This window comes from Lepidochelys kempii, chromosome 3, assembly GCF_965140285.1.
Source record: "Lepidochelys kempii isolate rLepKem1 chromosome 3, rLepKem1.hap1, whole genome shotgun sequence".
Taxonomy (NCBI): domain Eukaryota; kingdom Metazoa; phylum Chordata; order Testudines; family Cheloniidae; genus Lepidochelys; species Lepidochelys kempii.
The window spans coordinates 70566132-70585296 of NC_136382.1; the positions used below are offsets into that span (position 1 = coordinate 70566132).

Sequence of the window (19165 nt, forward strand, 5' to 3'; positions counted from 1 at the left end):
CTTCCAACACCTACAGCGCAAGTATACAAATGCAAAAAACCCAGTACTGATGGCTCATCTTAACAAGGGATGCAAAGTAGCTAAAAACCTATTGCATATTTTTCCAGTTTATATTTATGGTTTCATCGTGCTATTTTAACAGCGAGGACAGAGATTATAATGTAGATAAACTGCAATAGGACATAAATGGGGCTTTCATGCATTCATCTTCCATTCTTTGATCTTATTCACTGTCTGGCAAACAGGTCTCAAATTCAGGATGGCTAACCACTTTTAGCCAAAATTTGACCAATTTTAAAGTCATTAATGAGGATGCAATCGGATAACAAAGGCACAATTCCTTTACTAGCTTTTTCAAACCAGTGATTTATAAAGGGGTTACTGATGGGCTTATCAGTGGGAAATTATCCTGATTATTTTACTTCAGAGAGTGGTAATTTTTTTTAAAAAAATCCCTTTATACTCAGAATAGTAGTATTAGAAGAATGAGAGAGCCTGCTGTCAAGAATGATTTCATCATGCTTAAAAAATTCCACTTTACTTAAACTTGCTTTGCAAATTACTTTGTAATTTCATACATGGCACAAATCATAACCTAGCAGTACACTGGTTCCATTCACCAGTCTTCTCCATACCTGACATTTTTCTGTTTACCCTGCACACATTTGAACAGATACAAGTATGAGCATAATTATCACATGAAAACTTGCACAGGACTAACCCACACTGACTGATTTGATCTGTTTAAATAATAAAGTAAAATAAAATAAAATAAAATAAAAAGACCACGCAGAGCAGACTGCAGAAGAGGATCAGTCAAGGAGGTTTGGGGATGTGGGAATGAAAGCTGACAGTACGTTTTCATTAACTACCCCACTTCTTGAAAATGCAAAGTATTATGGCTACTAAAGCATCAATTACAATACTCTTGCCCGAACTCTCTGCAAATCATAACAGAAAACGTGTGAAAGTATTATTTCAACAAAATAATATTAAGACACAAAGCGTCAACTCCAGAAAATGTGACTACCTAAGCTTTCTCATTAACAACCTACTGCACAAAACTGCCTGTCATCTTCTAGTAATTAACATGGAACCTAATGCACAGCCAGCTGCTCTGAACATACCGCAGTTTACACAATACTGTTTAAATCAGAGACATGCTTTTCTGGTGATTTTATGTCGTATGAACTTCTGTAATGTGTTGTAAAAGCACAGATATCTAAGTATTATGAAAAGTGGGTCATACGCCACTGAGTCTCAACCACACCACCCCCATGTCGGGCACTAGATGACTGTACACTGTGCTGCAAAAAGGGAGGGATGGATTTCAGCAGCAGTGAAAACAGAACTTTTATGTGGTGAGATGTATTTTAGTTTTTACTGGTTTAGGTTAGAGAAAGTTGATTTCACTGTCACCGTCTTTTAGTATTTTCTTAAAATAAATGACAAGCACTGGCAGGTATGATACTCTGTGGGACACTGGAGAGTTGGCAAAGGTACTGTCCCACCTATGGGGAAATGCTAGTTATCAGAGCCCCTGTGGTAAAATGAAGCTTTACCAGGGCTGAAGTGAGAGCTCTGACTCAGGCAGGCTGACACACAGACTTCCACCTGCAACACCACGGAGAAAAACTTTGTCACAACATCATTGCCACGTGAATAGAAAGTAAATAAATCAATGATATTTCGCACGTATGCAGCACTTCACACCTTGGAAGCGAGACACAAACATTAATTAATGGCAGACGGGGAAGAGGAGTCAAAATAATTCAACTTTGGTGTGTCATACGAACACAGCTCTTCTCAAGCCTAGCAATTACCTCTAGAAAGAGTATAAGCGATATTTGCCTTAATTTAATGGCTCCATAGTAGTACTTTTAACACAGTCATCAAATGAAAAGGGAGATGGCTGTTTCTTCCAACTATCCTGCCATATTTTCAACAGTGAAGCTGTTCCAACCAGCATTGTACCAGGGGTTTTTGGTTCACTCCCTCTCCACATTCTATTTTAGAAGTTGCTCTCACACATAGATGCCTATGTACTTTATACTTTAATGTATAATTGCTGCCTGGTGGGTGTACACTTAATATTTTCCAGATTATATTATGGAATAGGACATATTTGCTGCAAATTTATGTAATTTTTCTAAACAAAAACAAATGTATAGCCAATATTTCCAGCTTTATCAGAATGGCTAGCTAGTGACATGCTGGTTCCTGTATCACTGCTGTGTAACGGACAAGCTGTAGGGAAAAGCAGTGGAAAAAGCCCTTCTGTCTTAAGAAAGGCTCTCAACACTGACATCTGCTTCTAACCTTAATCCTCAAATCATTCCCACCCCCAAAAAGGAAGTTAATAAAATCTAACAAATGAATAAATAAATAAATAAACTCTTACCTCTCCCCCCACCCAGCAGAGTTTTGACCCCAAAAAGGCAGCTATACCAGAGACTCCATGGAATCCACTAGGGACTTTCCTAATGATTTTCTGTGGAAGGTGTTCAGATACTGGTGATGGGCAACAGTATAAAACGGAGAGTGAGAGCGAGTGAGAGTACAGTACTCTCCTTCAGACAAGACTGCCCATGAAAGTAAGTGTGCGTGAATATGTGGCGGTCTTCTCCACATACGAAGGCCCAAATTTTCAGAAGTGCATGAACACTTGCGTGTGTGCCTGATTTGTGCATGGACAACACCTGATCTGTGTGCCCAAATTGGGGTTACATGTATGTACAGCTATGTAAGTGCACAAACCCATAGCTCTCATTCACACACTGAGTGTTACTTACATGCAAGTCAGATGTGCACTTTTGAAGAAGTGAGCCTGATGCATAGGGTGTAGAGGTTTGGGGGGAGGGGGGGGTGATCTGCGGTGGGAGGCCCACCCAGACCATGGCCTGACCATTTTTAAGCATGCAGGTAGAAAATAGCGTTGCCACCTGGCTAGTTTTTGACTGGCCTGGACAGTTTTTCTACTCTCTTGCTGGTCAACAGATGCAATTTGCCCAGGTTTTTTTGCTGCACGCATGAGCAGTGATCTTGTATGTAGTGCCCGCACATATTATGGCTAGGAGCGCACCATGGCTGATACCTGGGTCCCCCTCACCCGCCAGCTCCTCTCAGCACTGGGAAACAGCAAGACCTGTCACCCAAAGGTAAGACTCACCAGCAGAGAAAGGTAAATTAAGGAGGGGGCGGGGAAGCAAGGGCTTCTGGAAGGGGACGGTGCCGGAGAGGGGAAGAGGATGATGAGGTGGGGGATAAGGACTTCAAATCTATGCCTGCCCCTCATCCCTCTCCTCCACACACTTTAAATGGTGCTCTGAAGCCCCTGGCCTGATGTGAATATAATAGTTCTATAGTCATGTAAAATACAAGCACTGAAGGAGAGGATTTTTTCCCCATGAAATATTTCATGGTATATGTGGCACATCTGAAATTAGAATCTGGTCCTGGATGCCCAGTGGCACAAAGACCACATCTCTTCTTACCTACTATCATGACAGTTGAGATCAGCTGGGCTGCTCTTGATAACAGTACAGAGAGGATATGAATGTCTACCACCCAAGCGTTCCAATGGTTGAGTTGTCACCTTTGGAAATCTGATTTCCCTGTTGGTCCAACGAAGCATGTGTTTTTTTACCTGTAGATAGACATTAAAGCCTATCTGTTTTCTCATTATTTGGGTGATGGTAGATGTGTGACAGACATTTAATCATCAAATGGCGCATTTCAAATTTTTAAATTAATTTACATCTGCCCACAGACTGCTGACGGGCAGGTTTTAGAAACCTAAAAATTAGATTTAAAAAAAATACTTTATTTATGAGAACTCTTATTACCTACATATTATAGAAATGACTTTCTATTTGATTTTGTTTAGCTCAAACCCTTTAAGAGTCTTACCGAACTGTCAAGACAAGAATTTGCATAAATAGTATAAATTCAGGCAGTCCATTATTCCTCAGAATGCCATTGCTTGGTATGTTTCAGAGTAACATCCGTGTTATTCGCAAAAAGAAAAGGAGTACTTGTGGCACCTTAGAGACTAACCAATTTATTTGAGCATAAGCTTTCGAGCATAAGCTCGCTGTAGCTCACGAAAGCTTATGCTCAAATAAATTGGTTAGTCTCTAAGGTGCCACAAATACTCCTTTTCTTATTGCTTGGTATGTTATTTTTGCTTCTTTTAAAAAGAAATAATGCAAAATCAAAACAAAAAAATTTAAACTTAGCATTTAAATTGCAGCTCAGAATGCAGCATAGTTCCATGGTGATGTCAACAGGACAGCTGCATAGCCACATCCTAACATTGCAATTCCAGTAGCATCTGATCAAAGTCCTTTTATGTTATACATTTGTTTTGTGCCATTAGATAGCGCAATGCAACAAAGTATGAGCTGTTTAGGGATGAAAACAGCCTTTCCCAACCTCCATCACTGTATGTAGGTTTGTGAATGATGGTGTGACATTAATCAATCAACTAAAGCTTTGACTCTGCATCAGAATCTACTAGTGTGGATCCAGATGCAGGTTTGAGCGTAAGCCAGTAACCAGCTGCTTTATGACATTGCAATTAGCCATACTCCTTGGGACGGCCTGTGTCTTCTTCCAAGTTTTGCATGGTCATGAGCACATCGTTGGCAAGAAAAAAATATGAAAGGATTTTACAACATTTTTCAAATCCATGTCCCATTTTTCAAGTTACATTTGTACTCTAACACTGCTACACTGTCAGAACGGACAATACTGATTAACCATGGAACTGGCAGCAGCATTATAAGCATTCCTGTGTACGTCAGCTATGACCAGGGGATGAAAGAGTTTTTCAGTTATGTCCATTCAGTCCTGACTGCTCATTTAAATCTGCCACTTAAGGTGCCATTTTTAAGTTAATTTCTCTGTCACGGATTTGCAGTATTGCTAACCATGAGCATTCAACAATCATGAGCAAGGCCCCAAAAGTTTAAGAAATTTAAAAATAACAAAATCTGGGTTATTTCTGTTTGCCTTGTGGTTTTTAAGCCTCCAGTATTCAAGTTTCCAAGGTTTTTCCCTGCAGCAGTAAGGGCTAGAAGCGTACTTTTTTTAAAAAATGAAAGCTGAGATGCTCACAGTCACATGCTCCAAGTATGGGGGCTTTATGAAAAACACCAAATATTGCGAGACTCATAACAGAATTGCAAAAGTCTGCAAGTAGTTTGCATCCACTAGAAAACGAACAAAAGTCACACCTCATGTCACACAGGCCACTCAGCATCTCTCTGATGATAATGACTTTCATTCACTACCAGCCTGGGCTAGAATTCTGTGACTTACCTAGAGGTAAATGCTCTATTTATCGACCCTTTCAGCCAGCCAGCATCTTCTTTCATTTTCCTAATTCTGTGATTTTTTTTTGTACAATCATTTATTTTGACCAACCGCTCTCCTTCTAGATCTTGGGAATACACTGACAAACACGTATTATGTGTCTCTCTCTACACACCAACTCACCTCCCACACTTCTCTTTCTTACAATAATAGTTACATATTTGAAAATTTTCTTTTGACAACAGATAGTTTTTTAAGAGTGCTGCCGTAGGAAAGTATTCAGCTGTATTTACACGTTTCACTGACATAAGCAGGTTGTTTTTCCTGCTTCCAATGACTCCTGTGATAGCCTGTTTTTATTAAAACTATACTATACTCTTGGTCCCTTAGGGAGATTTTTTGCAGATATCCCCATCTCCCCATGAGTATGGTAAAATTCATACTTGTGCCTTTAGCTTACTTTATACCTAGTATGTTGAAACATTCAATGCCATAACAGCATGAATACTGCCAAGAACAGAGTAAGATTTAAAGTCTCCTGATGGGGACACGAGTAGCGCGGATGGCAGATGTCCTTATACAGACTACAGCAACTCCCAGACCTTGGGCCAGTATGACTTTTCATTCCATGGATTCCCTTAAGGTTTTTCTGGTAGAGTTATTTGACCAGCTGCTAGTTGTCACATGTTTGTGCAGAGAGAGTGTGGATCATAAGCAATGCAAGATCCAGTCTTATCAAAAGGGAGCTGCATTGTTGCTCCCAAAAGTGAGAATGGGCAAAAGTGGGGAGCATCTTAACAGGTATGAAAGACCCCAAAATGTCTTCAATTGATTACTAAAGTGGACAATGTATTTTATTAGCTATTATAGTTCTTCGTTTTCCCTTTTTATTCATTAGTACAAGATTCTAATGCATAATTGATGTGGGGCATTGTTAAAAAATACGAAGATCAGATGCACAAATTTGTCTCTATGGGCGGGTGTGCGCCTTTCCTCTAATTGCACTAAAACACAGCCCAAAAACAAAACACACACCTTTCCCTGACATTTGGTTTTATCAACAAAGAAATTAACAGGATACAGTTAAACTCCAGCCTTCTCCCAAGCTCGGCTGCTCCTAGGGTTCCACCCTTGGGATCGCTCTGCCCACATTTTATGAGCTGCCTCCTGGGTCAGGGCAGCAGCACTCCACAGTCCACTTCCTCCACCTGGGGAGCCTTCCCTCCAGAGTTTCAGCCCCTATCTCCAGGGCAGAACACTGATCCCTTCTTGACCTGGTCTACTGGGGGTTTGTCCACCTCATTACCATCTACAGCAATCAACAGTAAACAACACAATTATATTCTCTGTGTGCACGCTCATTGCTGATGTACAACTTCTACCATTGTTACATCACGAGCATACAGCAGGGGAAGGAGTATGGTCCAGCAATTAGAGGTGGGAGTGGGATTCAGGGCTCCTGGGTTCTATTCCTGCCCAATTCTGCCACTGACTTGTATGATTTTTTGTGTTAGATACTACAGAAAAAACTAATCTTTGGCAAACCACTTAACTAGTCTCTGCCCCACTGAGTTCCCCACACGGAAGGGGCTGAGTAAGTGAGAAGAAGTGGGAGCTGCAACAGAGATAAGAAGAGGCTTAAGCTATAAAGGTACTGTGTTAGCACTCTCCATTGGTCAACAAAACAATGAGAACAGAAGGCGAGAAAGACTGAGAATGCAGCATGGGAGGGAGAACTGTGGTTTCACCATGCAGAAGCTAGGGAACACCGACAATACTACCATGCAAAGACCCATCTGAACCAGCCTCTGAGGAGCGGTTCAAGTATGCTTTGGGAAAGCATGCATATTCAGGACTGAAACACTGAGATAAGAACAATTAAAACACACACACAAATGAACAACAAGGAGTCCGGCGGCGCCTTAAAGACTAACCGATTTATTTGGGCATAAGCTTTTGTGGGTTCCTTGTTGTTTTTGTGGATACAGACTAACACAGCTACCCCCGATACTTGACACAAATAAGTTATCCTGAAGTGGCAAAAACCTAGGCACACTTTTCAGACAAATACTTAAGCTATTTTTAAAGCACTTTTTGCCACAGTCAACGATGGAAGCAGAAAACTTAGAAATCCTTCAAAATGACAAAATTACAGTCACAGCTCAGTTTACAAAGCCAGTCATAGGACTTCATATCCATCTATTCACAACCTAATGTTTTATGACATTTAAAATTTGCTTGACTTATGACTTATTTGCTTTTTTGTCTGAAACATTTTCATACTTTTTACACTTTTTTTTATGGAAGAGGAGTTTGAATCAAGACTTACATGTAATTTTTCTAGGTTCTGTGCTGGCTAATCTTCTCACGATGCCGGGAACTGGATGAGTGGAGAAATTAAGAGGCTACAGCAATCCATTAAGACGTGAACCACCAAAGCTTGATGAGGCAAATTTCTGACAGCTCAGTTGATATAAACCTAAACCAAAATGAAGACAATAATTAAAATTCAGACATCAAATTTACATTAGATGTTACTTTTGGCTTATACGTTTTCATTCTTTTGCCTGGAGAATCTTCACAAATCAGGCTATAGGGTTCTTGCCTGTTGACTATCAGAAGTAGATGAAGGAACCAAGTATTTTCAAGGTGTTTATGTAGGCCAGAATTATTGGCATATTTCTCAATTCATTGTGGCTCCATCAGACTTTATGCCTATTCTGTAGCCCACGGGTCAGCAACCTTTGGCACATGGCCCATCAGGATAATCTGCTGGTGGGCCGCGAGACATTTTGTTTATATTAACCATCCGGAGGCACGCCTCTCAACCCAACCACAGCTCCTAGTGGCTGTGGATCGCTGTTCCTGGCCAATGGGAGCTGCGAGAAGCGCCAACCCCTGCTATAGCCTCTTGTCTTACATTTAGATTATAAGCTCTTGGAGGCAGAGACCATCTTTTTGTTCTGTGTTTGTACAGCACCTAGCCCACTATGGTTTATGACTTGGGCACCTCTGTTCCACAGCAATACAAATAATGAATTTGTTTTCTGTAATCTTGGTGATGGGAGTAAGGTCATTTGCAAAATCAACAAACTTTTCCTCTGTCATTATAAGCACAAGGCGAGTTACAAAGTATAAAGTGACTGATATCTCCATCTTCTGTGATTCTGTTGAGAGGTCAGTTTTATATCCAATGAGAGAACTGTGCATATCACACATGCAGGAGTATTTAAAAAAATCTTTATAATATGCAGATTGTAGAGGATTTAAAGAACTGTTAATATTGAAGTTTGCCAAAATTTAGCTTAGATTTCATCTAGGATTTTTAAACTGCCGCCTGAAGTTTGTTCTTTTGTTTAAGCATTATTCTAGAAGGCTTCAGGGAAGGAAAGTTAAATTATTATTTTATTCCTTTTCATCTGAGACAACAAATATTAAGGTTGATCAAGGAGTATGGCCAAAAAAATAAAAAATAATCTGTACTATGCAAGTCAGTATCTAACAAAAAGTGATTTTATAGGAGAGGCTTCGACAAATCTACTTGGTCAGTGGCAATAGAAAACTTTCACTGATGAGCAAGGGGCTCACTAATTTCTACAGATTTTGATCTTTATGAATGTGAATGGTATGTAAACCAATGCAGCACTGCTTTCTGAGAACACAGATGAACATAGTCAATGAAATGAAAGAGAACTACAGCCCATATCTTGGCCTTAGAGACCAGGCCAAACAATTAGGCTGGGAGGAAGAAGAAATCCTTCCCATAAGCCACTCTGTCCCCACTACACCAACTTTATAGCTAGGGTAGCCACTGTACCATTGGCTCCTCCACTAGGTGGGGTAAGAATGACAGATAGGTACACGTAAAGGTTGATCAATTGCCACACGTGAACAGTTGCACATCTGTGTGCAAGGAATCCTCATGGAGCTAGGTCCTGTGGTGAGTAGCGTGCACATAGCTTGCACTGCCTCCCCAAGCCCCACCCTACACTGTGCTCCACAGTGGAGTAAGCAGGATTTACCCATAAAGGACATGTGAATTGACTCTGAAGGGGGAGTTATCTCTGAAGTAGAACGGGCTGAAAAAACAGGAGGGAGGGACAATTCACTTAAAAAAATTTGACTTTGAAATTTCAAATTTAGAAAGCTCATCATAATTAGATATTTGAAAAAGCAACTAGCTTTTCTCCAAATCCTCATCTTATGTTCTACAGTTAGAGGTTTCAACTGTCTCCATCCCATCTGCCCATAAAAACAACTGCATGAATAAAGTTGTGGAGAGCATACAAGTGAAAATTCACAAGACTTGCTACTGGATTGAAGGAGACCTCAACAGGATAATAAGAGGTTTGGGGGCATGTTCCTATCATTCACCATTGGTAGCATGTGTACTCATCCCAAACTAGAGCTCTTAAAAACAACAAATATCCAAACAAAAAAACAATTTTACAAGAAGGTTTTTTTTTTTAAATCTATGCGTCAGAAATTTGGGGAAAAGATTTGACTAGCTCTCTAAGCTGGTCTCAAAAATCAATGAAAATTTGTCAGAGTTGGACAAAAACTGGATAATTATTTTTGGTAACACAAAATTTGAAAAATATTGAACACCACAAATGCAAACCTTGTACACAAGTGCTCATGGGAAATAGGTTAAATCTTCTGGATAGTGACTTGCTGAATGATTTGTCAGCTGATGCTCATACCTGCTATTTTTGAACACATATATTCTAAAAAAGCGTAAAAATAAAATGATAGTGCCCCTTTAATTTATAAAATATTCCTCTAATTTCATTGTAGGGAGGACAACTTGACAGACTAGGAAAGCAGTGGAAGAGGGGGAAATCTCTGATCACAAATGGACTCTAAAACTATGGAGATATAATACAAATATTAACTCTGTCAAATCACAAATCAATCATTTGTAAAACAAAAAAGAAACTGTCGTTGTCTCAGTGCAAGAAACAATAAAACTAGAAAATTTAATGGAGGTCTCTGCTTTTTCAAGGGAAAATGACACTTTCACGCTAAAATTACACTTGCTACGGGTATGTTGGGAAAGCAGGAGGAGGAGATGGAGGGAGGGAAGGGGAAACGAAAAAAAGAGACTTTCAGTGCTACCCTGTTCTTGGAAGGTGTGATTGATGTTCACTGCTGTAAAAAACATGAGACCACATCCCAAACATTTCATTCCCTTCTGCAAATGTCTCACTCTGTTTCTCTCTGTGTTCTGAGATAGCCTTATATTACACAGGGTGAGCCAGAAAGCATCAGGTTTTACACATGATCTACAACATGAAAGCAGGAATCTCTCTGCCCAGGGGTCAGACGAAGGGAGGATGAAACTAAGCCCCTACACTATGGTTTCTTCAATGTATATTCTGTTGCATGTTTCCATTTTATATAGGCTTTTTCTTTGTGAAAGTAGGGAATGATTAAAGCAAAGTTTTCCTGAAAACACACAACTCAAACATAAGATACGAAAAAGCAGAGCATACACGAAATGGAGAACCAGGACCAAAAATGATCTAGTGAACAAAACTTTCCACTCATTTTCTGTTATTTCCTGAGTTAAATCAGGGTGCTCAGTGCTGTAACACCCCCAGAGGAGGATGCAGTCCCTGCCTCCAGGGGTCTTACCAAGTGGCCTCAATCCTGCAATCAGATCTGCATGGGCAGTCCTTGATTCCTGTGGGGATCCAATTACAAGACTGGGCAGTGTTGCCAACTCTGATAGTATTTGGACTTTTTCTTAAAGACCCAAGTACTGGAGTCATGTATGTACAAGAGAACCTCAGCTTTCATAAAAAACAAAGTTTCTGATTCTCATAGGTGCAGAGGAAAGCTTGAATGTAGGCCCTAGGTGTATTTTACAGGCTCAGAAAGCAAATGAAAAGAAACTTACATTTATTACTGAAAAAAAATATAATTTTTTAAGACAATCTCATGAGTTTTGGAGCCTGACTTGTAATTGTTTTGAACACGTCAGGCTGACAATACTGCTTGGGGCTTGAGTTTGTACTGAACAATACAGTAAAATAACAACACACCATAACACCTCAGCTGGCAGGATAAAGCATCAGGCTAAAACGGTGTTTTAAAAAGATTTATTTCTGAGTTAGACTTTCACTATATTGTATTATTATTATATTGTATCAGGGTGGGCAAACATTTTCACCTGAGGGCCACATCTGGGTATCAAAATTGTATGGCAGGCCATGAGTGCTCATGAAATTGGGGTTGGGTTGCGGGAGGGGGAGGGCTCTGGCTGGGGGTGCGGGCTCTGGGGTGGGGCTGGGGATGAGGGGTTTGAGGTGCAGGAGGGGGCTCTGGGCTGGGATCAAGGGGTTTGGAGGGTAGGAGGAGGATCAGGGCTAGGACAGGGGATTAGAGTGCTGGGGGGGGGGAAGGTCCAGGGGTGCAGGCTCGGGGCAGCGCTTACCTCAAGTAGCTCCCAGAAGCAGCAGCATGTCCCCCCTCTGACTCCTATGCGGAGGTGTGGCCAGGCGGCTCTGCGTGCTGTCCCGGTTCCTGGCCAATGGGAGTTGCAGGGGGTGGCGCTCGGGGTGGGGGGCAGCATGGAGAGCCCCCTGCTTGCCCCATATGTAGGAGCCAGAGGGGGACATGCCACTGCTTCCACGAGCCGCACTGAGCCACGGCACTTGCAGAGCAGGGCAAGCTCTCAACCCTGCTCCCTAGCTGGAGCAGAGCAAGTCCTCCATAGCAGAAGCTCGAGGGCCAGATTAAAAGGTCTGATGGGCTGGACACTACCCATGGGCCATAGTTTTCTCACCTCTGTATATACTCTGGTAGTATCCAGAGTTTGCTAGACACTTTTCCAAACATAGGAGCCAGTATGATCCTTGTCCCAATCTGATCAGTCTGAAGACAGACTGACTGACTGCTCAAGACATTCTGCCACCCAAGGCAAAACTTCAGTATGCCCCCCCCCTCAGGTGGGGTTCTCAACTGGGGGGTACACATCAGACTTTCAAGGGGATGGGGGTGTTGAGCCTTCTGATGATTTGGTAGTTATGGTAAAGATTGGGTGGGTCAAGTGCCAGGAGATTGCAGCGCTACTCATTCATGAGGGATGGGCAACAAGGCCCTATTTGTGCGATAATGGTGTTGTGATGTGCCACATGGGGTCATGCACTGCTCAGGTTTGGCATAGCCACCCCTAAGCTGCCCTAAGCAGCTGCCTAGTTTGCCCATAATTAGAGTGGCTTCTAGACATACAGTGAGTAAAGGGAAGTACAGCAATAAATATACAGTTTTGTTTACATATAAATATAACATCAAGCAAGACAAGTAAACCTATGTCAACGGTATCAACAAGTTTCTAACAGGCATGGTTAGGTGAATGGCTTGGCAGAGGGAAGAGACCAAAGACTGGGACAGGGAGGGGCAGCAATGATCACAGAGGTGTGAAGAAAAGCAGAGGATTCTAAAGGTCTGCGTTTCAATTTATATTATTCAATATTTATAACACTAGCATCTAGTTGTCTCTGTTGAGATTGGGGCCCCAATCTGTTCAGTGCTGTACAGACACAAGAAATCATTGTTAACACATTCTATGCGACTTTTGTGGAAAAGTGCAGAATATTTCTTTTTGGTTGAAATGGCTTTATTGTCACTTTTCTTTAAAAAATTTTTTTTACTGAAGAAAGGGTTATTTGGGGTTCAGAAGACATCTGTAACGGTGTTGGTTTTTATCACAGATTCCAAGAACAGAAGGGACCACTGTGATCATCTAGTTTGCCCTCCTGTATAACGCAAGCCATAAGACTTCCCCAAAATAATTCCTAGAGCATGTTTTAGAAAAACTTCCAATCTTGATTTAACAATATCTAGTGCTGGAAGAAAATCTGGCACTACCCTTAGTAAACTGTTCCAAAAATTAATTACTCTCATTTCTAGCAAGTTCATAGCCCACCCTGAAACCTATAGGAAAATCTGAGATAGCTTGGACATCCCATTTTAGAGGAGAGAAATAATCTTACTTTTTTTGGTTAAAAAAATTTTCACGTACATATAACAATCTACTAGAGTCTCATTATATTTAGATTCAAAGGGACAAATTCAACCAAAACTTACATTTTGTGTATACTAGCACCTGAAAGAGGGCACCCCAGGCTGGAAGTCTGAATGGTGGGAGCTTTCAAGATCAGAGAATGGCTGCAACTTCCTCTCCAGCAGGTAGGACACCCAAGGAGCTTGGGCAGACAGCATGTGCAGGTCAGCCAGGAGACGCACTGATTCAGTGCATCACCTCAACAGTCTCAGCAGGTAGGGAGCACTGACCACAAATTAAAGCTCCCCACACTCAGACCTGTTCCACACTGTACAATGTTACCCTATCTGGACAACTGTTACAAACGATCGAGTTAGTAAAGATGATGCCAAGCATGATTAGCTGTCAGTGCAGACCAGGGAAAACTGTGTTTTAGGACCAGTCCAGCTAACCATCTAACCATGATTAAACTGCTCAGAACAGTTGTCAGCTGACCTGATCCTGAAACACAATTGGTCCTGGTCTACATTGACTGCTAAATTGTTTTTAGTATTATGTCAGCTAACTGGATTCTTCAGTCAGAACTGTGTTCAACAGCACACAGCAGTCCCAAGTGGAAAATTCTAAGGCAGGGAAGCAGGTTTTCCACCATCTGTCCTCTTCTGGAGTAAATTCCTCCCAGGATACACCAGCCAGACAGGGCAATAGAGGTGGAATTTACCTTTGGTGAACATGACTCAAAACTTGTAAGACTTGATATATAACCTTGAATATTTTAATGTAGGAATATATTTGAAATAAAACAAATACTTCCATTGTAACACTACACCCCCTCAGCAGCATGATCTATGAGAGAAGTAATTACTAGATTGAAAAGGGGAATGAATATATTCTGTAAGTAACCCCTCCAAATGATAAACAGAAAATCATGTTAAATTTGACAAATGGTTCAGTTGTGAGATATATTTCTCCAGAAGGGCTAGAGAGTTCAGTTAATGAAAAAGCTAACATGCCAAAGTAAGATGGATTGGAGACTAGACTGAAATCACAAACTACCACAGAATCTTGTTATCAAAACTGGAGTCCCAGGTCTGATGTGGGATTTGACAGTATTTTCAATCTCTTCAATTAGGACTCTACACTTTTCATGACAGCCCACTGGGCTTATGCTTTGGGATTCATTCCATGGCACATGTAGACCACATGGATTTACTTGAAGTCCTATTGCAGGCTGAATATTTTCAATGCTTGTCATAATGTAACTGATCATTTACAACTATTTCTTTTAAAAGTACTCTACAAAAAATAAACAGTCTCAAAAAGGAATGGACCACTCAAGAAGCCACTTTCCCCAATAAACTTTAACACATGAAAGAGGCACTGTAAATGCCATGGAAGATGAAAAACCTAAAAAGGTAAGTATAAGTATAAACCATGTCCCCTTTCACGTTTTGTTTTTAAAAAAGGTTTTCTAGGACATTTTTGTCAATCTTCTATAAAGCCATAATTTGACTACAAAAATAACTGTTTAAACACAAGCGGGAAATATGGCTGTGGCCCAGCAGTTTCTAACAAAAGCAGAGCTGAATTTCAGACAATTTCAAATTTGGCTGAAACCTGATAGTTTTCAAGTCAGATAAACATTTGAGAATCCAAAAAAGTTACACAATCGGCTGAACATAGCTTCCATTAACTTATCAGTTGAATGCCTATAGATGTACTTAAAATCAGGGAAGGTAAAACTAAGGAAAAAACAGATTGAAACAAAAAGTTGTAAAATTTTGCAATGTTTTATCTGAAGTGAAATTCTGCCCCCTTGCTCACATCTGACTGTAACATTGTTAAGGGATTATGTTTTAGTTTAGGAATACACCTAAGGAAGCAGATGTGCGGCAAAGTATAGTACAGAGATACTTTAGGTCCCAAACGACTACAGTGATGAATGCAGTTTAATTGGATAGATACTGTACTAAAGGAAACCAAAAGATAATATTTTTATATTGCTGGACTCATCTGTTAATCATGCCAGTTCAGGTCATCTTTTCTGTTATCATCCAAATGCTGCTCTTTTCTTTAATGGAAAGCCAGTAATGTCAAGTGGTTGCAATGAATGTAACTAAAGAGTAGATTTTGCCCAATGGGCTGGATTCCGATTTCAGTGCTAATCAAAAGTAACTCTACCTGAAGTCAGTGGAGTTATCCATGTGTAAAAATAGATGCAAATTCAGAATCAGGCCAAATCTCTCCACCTTTACTCTCAGATTAAGCTGGGGAAGTTTTAAAAAAAAATTAAGATGTCAGTTTATGGGTTATTTCTCATTCTGTTGCAATGAAAAGTAGAATCATAAGAGGAAAGGGGCTCAATAATTCTCTGTTGTGTGAACTTGTGTGAACTTAAAAAGAAAAGCCAATAAGGCCATGCACACTAATGCTGAGAAAAAGGAAATGGTACTTCATTTCAGCCAAAGTCATAAATCTTACAGGCCAGATTCTAACGGCAAAACAGCAAGCAGGGGAATTTTTATAAACAGATAATTAGTTCTGAGCTAGAGATCGGGCTTACTGTACTGTGTATTTTGTGTCTGGTAGCGCTGACTGTACGTTGTTTCCCAAATGTTCAAAGTATTGTGTGAGGTTTTAGCATTGATTACCACTGACTTGACTGGGAGATGCGTGGCTGAAACTCCCACTGCTATAAAAATGACTTATCTGCAGATGGATATTTTTGCTACACATAAAGCCAATAATAAAATTCTTCCAAGAAGAACTGAGAAAGATTTTCAAAGCAGAAAATGCCCTGGCAGCACTGTGTTCATAATCCATTTCTGCCATGAGGAGGAATGGATAAAACAGAAGATGGGTTTACAGGCCTAATCCAGAAGAAAATAGCCATGCCTCACTAGATGTGCAAACCACCAAAGGATGCAGACACTGGATGTGTAGCAGGCTGGCTTACCAAGGGGAAAGGTTGGCCTCCTGAACAAGCCCAAACAGGAACATGAGAAACAGTTCGGCAGCTACAAGTTGCAGAGCTGCCTAGAGGGAAGAGAAATCATGTCAACGGTTTTCCACATGGTCTCAAGAAGGGAGTCTGCCAGGTCCTGTGCTTGGATAGCCTCTGATTTTGTTTTAAAATGACAAATATCTCAGTTATTGGTGGATGTGAGAGGGACTCTACTAACCCGAATAGCTAGAAAGGGGTGATAGTTTGAAAAATCTGTTCCCAGTCATTGCATGCGGTATTCTATAGCAGTACCTGTTGATTAGCAGGGGTTCTCACAACAAAATTTTTGGTGGCCTCAGAGTGAAGCCACCAACTATTGCTGGTGGCCACTGTTACAATTTTAACTAAAATTCCTAATTAAGTTTAGGAAAGACACATAAATATGCAGATATACATGTCCAAATCATTGCAATTTATTTATGTTGGGATTTTTTGCAGACTCTAATAATAATAATGTACAGTTGTCTCTATTCTTTATGGACCTAAACAGAACACAAATAAGAACACAAATAACACATGCTTTGCATGTTCTTGTCTTTTTTGTTGTTTATTTTGCTTTTTTAAAAGACTTGCTAGCTAGTAAGTCTGCTGCTGTGAAAAGTATTATTAACAAACATACAAATATCACTTTTCACAGCAGCAGATTTATTCAGCCCTGGCAAGCCCAGGGACAAATTAAGCCCTGGATGGGAAGGTGGGTAGGGAGGCAGTGGTGACCAGAGGCGATGTGGAGAATGGATGGGAGGTCAGGGGAGGCAGTGGGTGAGCCCAGGACTGGAGCCTGCTGTCCTCCACCCTGGGAAGGTGGGGAACTCATTAGCAGCCTGCTCCTTCAGCATTTGTGTCTCCAGAGGGGGGCGGGACCCAATCCCTCCTGGTAGCCTCAGGGGAGGGACCACTGCTTTGCCCCTCCCCACCCCCATTACTGCCCAGGAGGCTGTGGCAGCAAGAAAAGCCCCTGGTGGCCGCATTCGGCCACGGTGGAGGCATTCGAGAAACGCTGGATTAGAGTATCCCTCATAGCGCCATCTCTCTGAAAGCCTCCAGGACACTGGCATTTTGTGTAAAGATAGCGGTTTGATATTGAGGCTTGGCAGATCTGGAAATCCTCAGCCCAAAAGGACTCTCTCCCTCCCAGCTGAAGTCAAGAACAGAACTGTCAAGGCAGCAACTTGCTCCCTTTAAAACTATTCCCTGGCTGACAGAAGTCTAGTCAACCAAGAAGAATCCACCCCTCTCACCTGGATATTTGAGAATGAACTTGGCTCAAGGTCATTCCCAGTTCCCTGAGCATCTGGGTAAGTCACAGGCTCTCCAAGTGGGAAAGAAGCAGTCATAAGCAGTAGCAAAATTTCGCTTTAGGCAGTGCACAGTCATGGCTAATGGGGAACCAACTTCTTAAAATATGGTCAGCTTTGTTGCTATGCAGCTCAGGAGTCCAGAGGAGCTGCTGTAGACTAGCAGCAATGGAGGCTGCTTTCTGCTAGCTATGGCCCCAATGAAGTATACTGATTGTGCTTACTACTTTCTCCCTGCTTTCCACTCATTCTGCTTCAACCCCATGCAAGGCCAACTATCATGGCGGCTCAGTCAAATCACACTCCTCTGTTGGCCTGAGGGATCACTGGAGAAATACACAACATGCTGACTCCACAATGTTTGTCAGCTCCGGCCAGCACAGGGTTTAGAGGTAATGCTCGAGTCTAAAATGCAGATGCCGTACTAGCAATCGCTAAACTCCAGGGCCAATCTCAATGTACAGTGTTAAACTGCAATTATGATTCTTTAAACATTCAGCCTAGTGATATGTGGTGAATCTTTAAACACATCACTGGCTCCCACTGAGTTGATTAACTGGATAGATGACCATGGTCAAAAGACATGAAGATGGGTCCAAATTTAACCTGTGTGGAACAGAGTGCGAAATCTCATTCAAAGTACTGGACCAAATGAAAAGCTACAATACAAACAAAGGTTTTGTTTTACTCTTTCAACAGACAGACAAAAATTCTTCTAAATGTTGTCATTTGGCTTAAGTAGCAACATGCAGTAGATTAAACAGTGGTAATGGGTTCTACAGCTGCCAGACAAATCTATGAGTGTGCCAACATATGTATTTCCAATCCTGAGTTCAGGGAGAACCTACAAAGATACTGACCATACCACTAAATGTAAAATCCACATCCAAATCCAGGTTCAAGGAAGGCATTTGGATCTATTTTGTATAACAAAATAACAAATCTTTCTACCAAACACTTCAGTTCAGCAGTTTCTCTGTACAGTATTTTTTTATTTAACAATATTCTACTTCTATAGCAGGCGTGGCCAAACGGTCGCTCGTGAGCCGAATGCAGCTCTTTAAAGTCTGGCTCCTGGAGCTCCCATGTACACCCCAATTCTCCACCTACAAAACTGGTCGGGGGTGGGGAGCTTGGGGCTTCTGCCCTATGGTGGGTGGTAGGACTAGGGGCTTCTACCCTGTGGTGGGGTGGTGTAGTCCTGCAGAGACGGTAAGGACTTTAGCCCCAGGGCAGGTTGTGCATGTCTTGTGGCTCTCAAACTTCTGAAGATTATTGTATACATCTTGGAGGGTCAGTAAATTTGGCCACTCCTGTTCTATTACATCTGCGTTTATTAACTTACTATTGTAATTCTTTAGATATTTTATTATAAATGCTTTATATATCATCCACTCACACGTCACCAAAATAAATATCCTTTGGAGCAGTAAACATTCCACCAGGAATTACTTTAACAAGCGTTATGAATATGCATTGCTTTTATTTGATTTTATTGTAAACTGTATTTAATAAAAAGCTCTGGATCTCGATTAC

At 41.1% G+C, this 19165-nt stretch overlaps 1 protein-coding gene across 5 annotated transcripts in view; it reads right to left on the reverse strand.

Annotated features, from left to right (window-relative positions):
* Window positions 1–19165, reverse strand: part of BACH2 (BACH transcriptional regulator 2) — a 261959-nt gene that overhangs the window by 110136 nt on the left and 132658 nt on the right. For all 5 annotated transcript variants that reach the window (XM_073336767.2, XM_073336768.2, XM_073336765.2 and 2 more), the window contains one exon: window positions 7646–7795. The gene's annotated coding sequence lies outside the window, so the exon portion shown is untranslated. The remainder of the gene's footprint in view (window positions 1–7645; window positions 7796–19165) is intronic.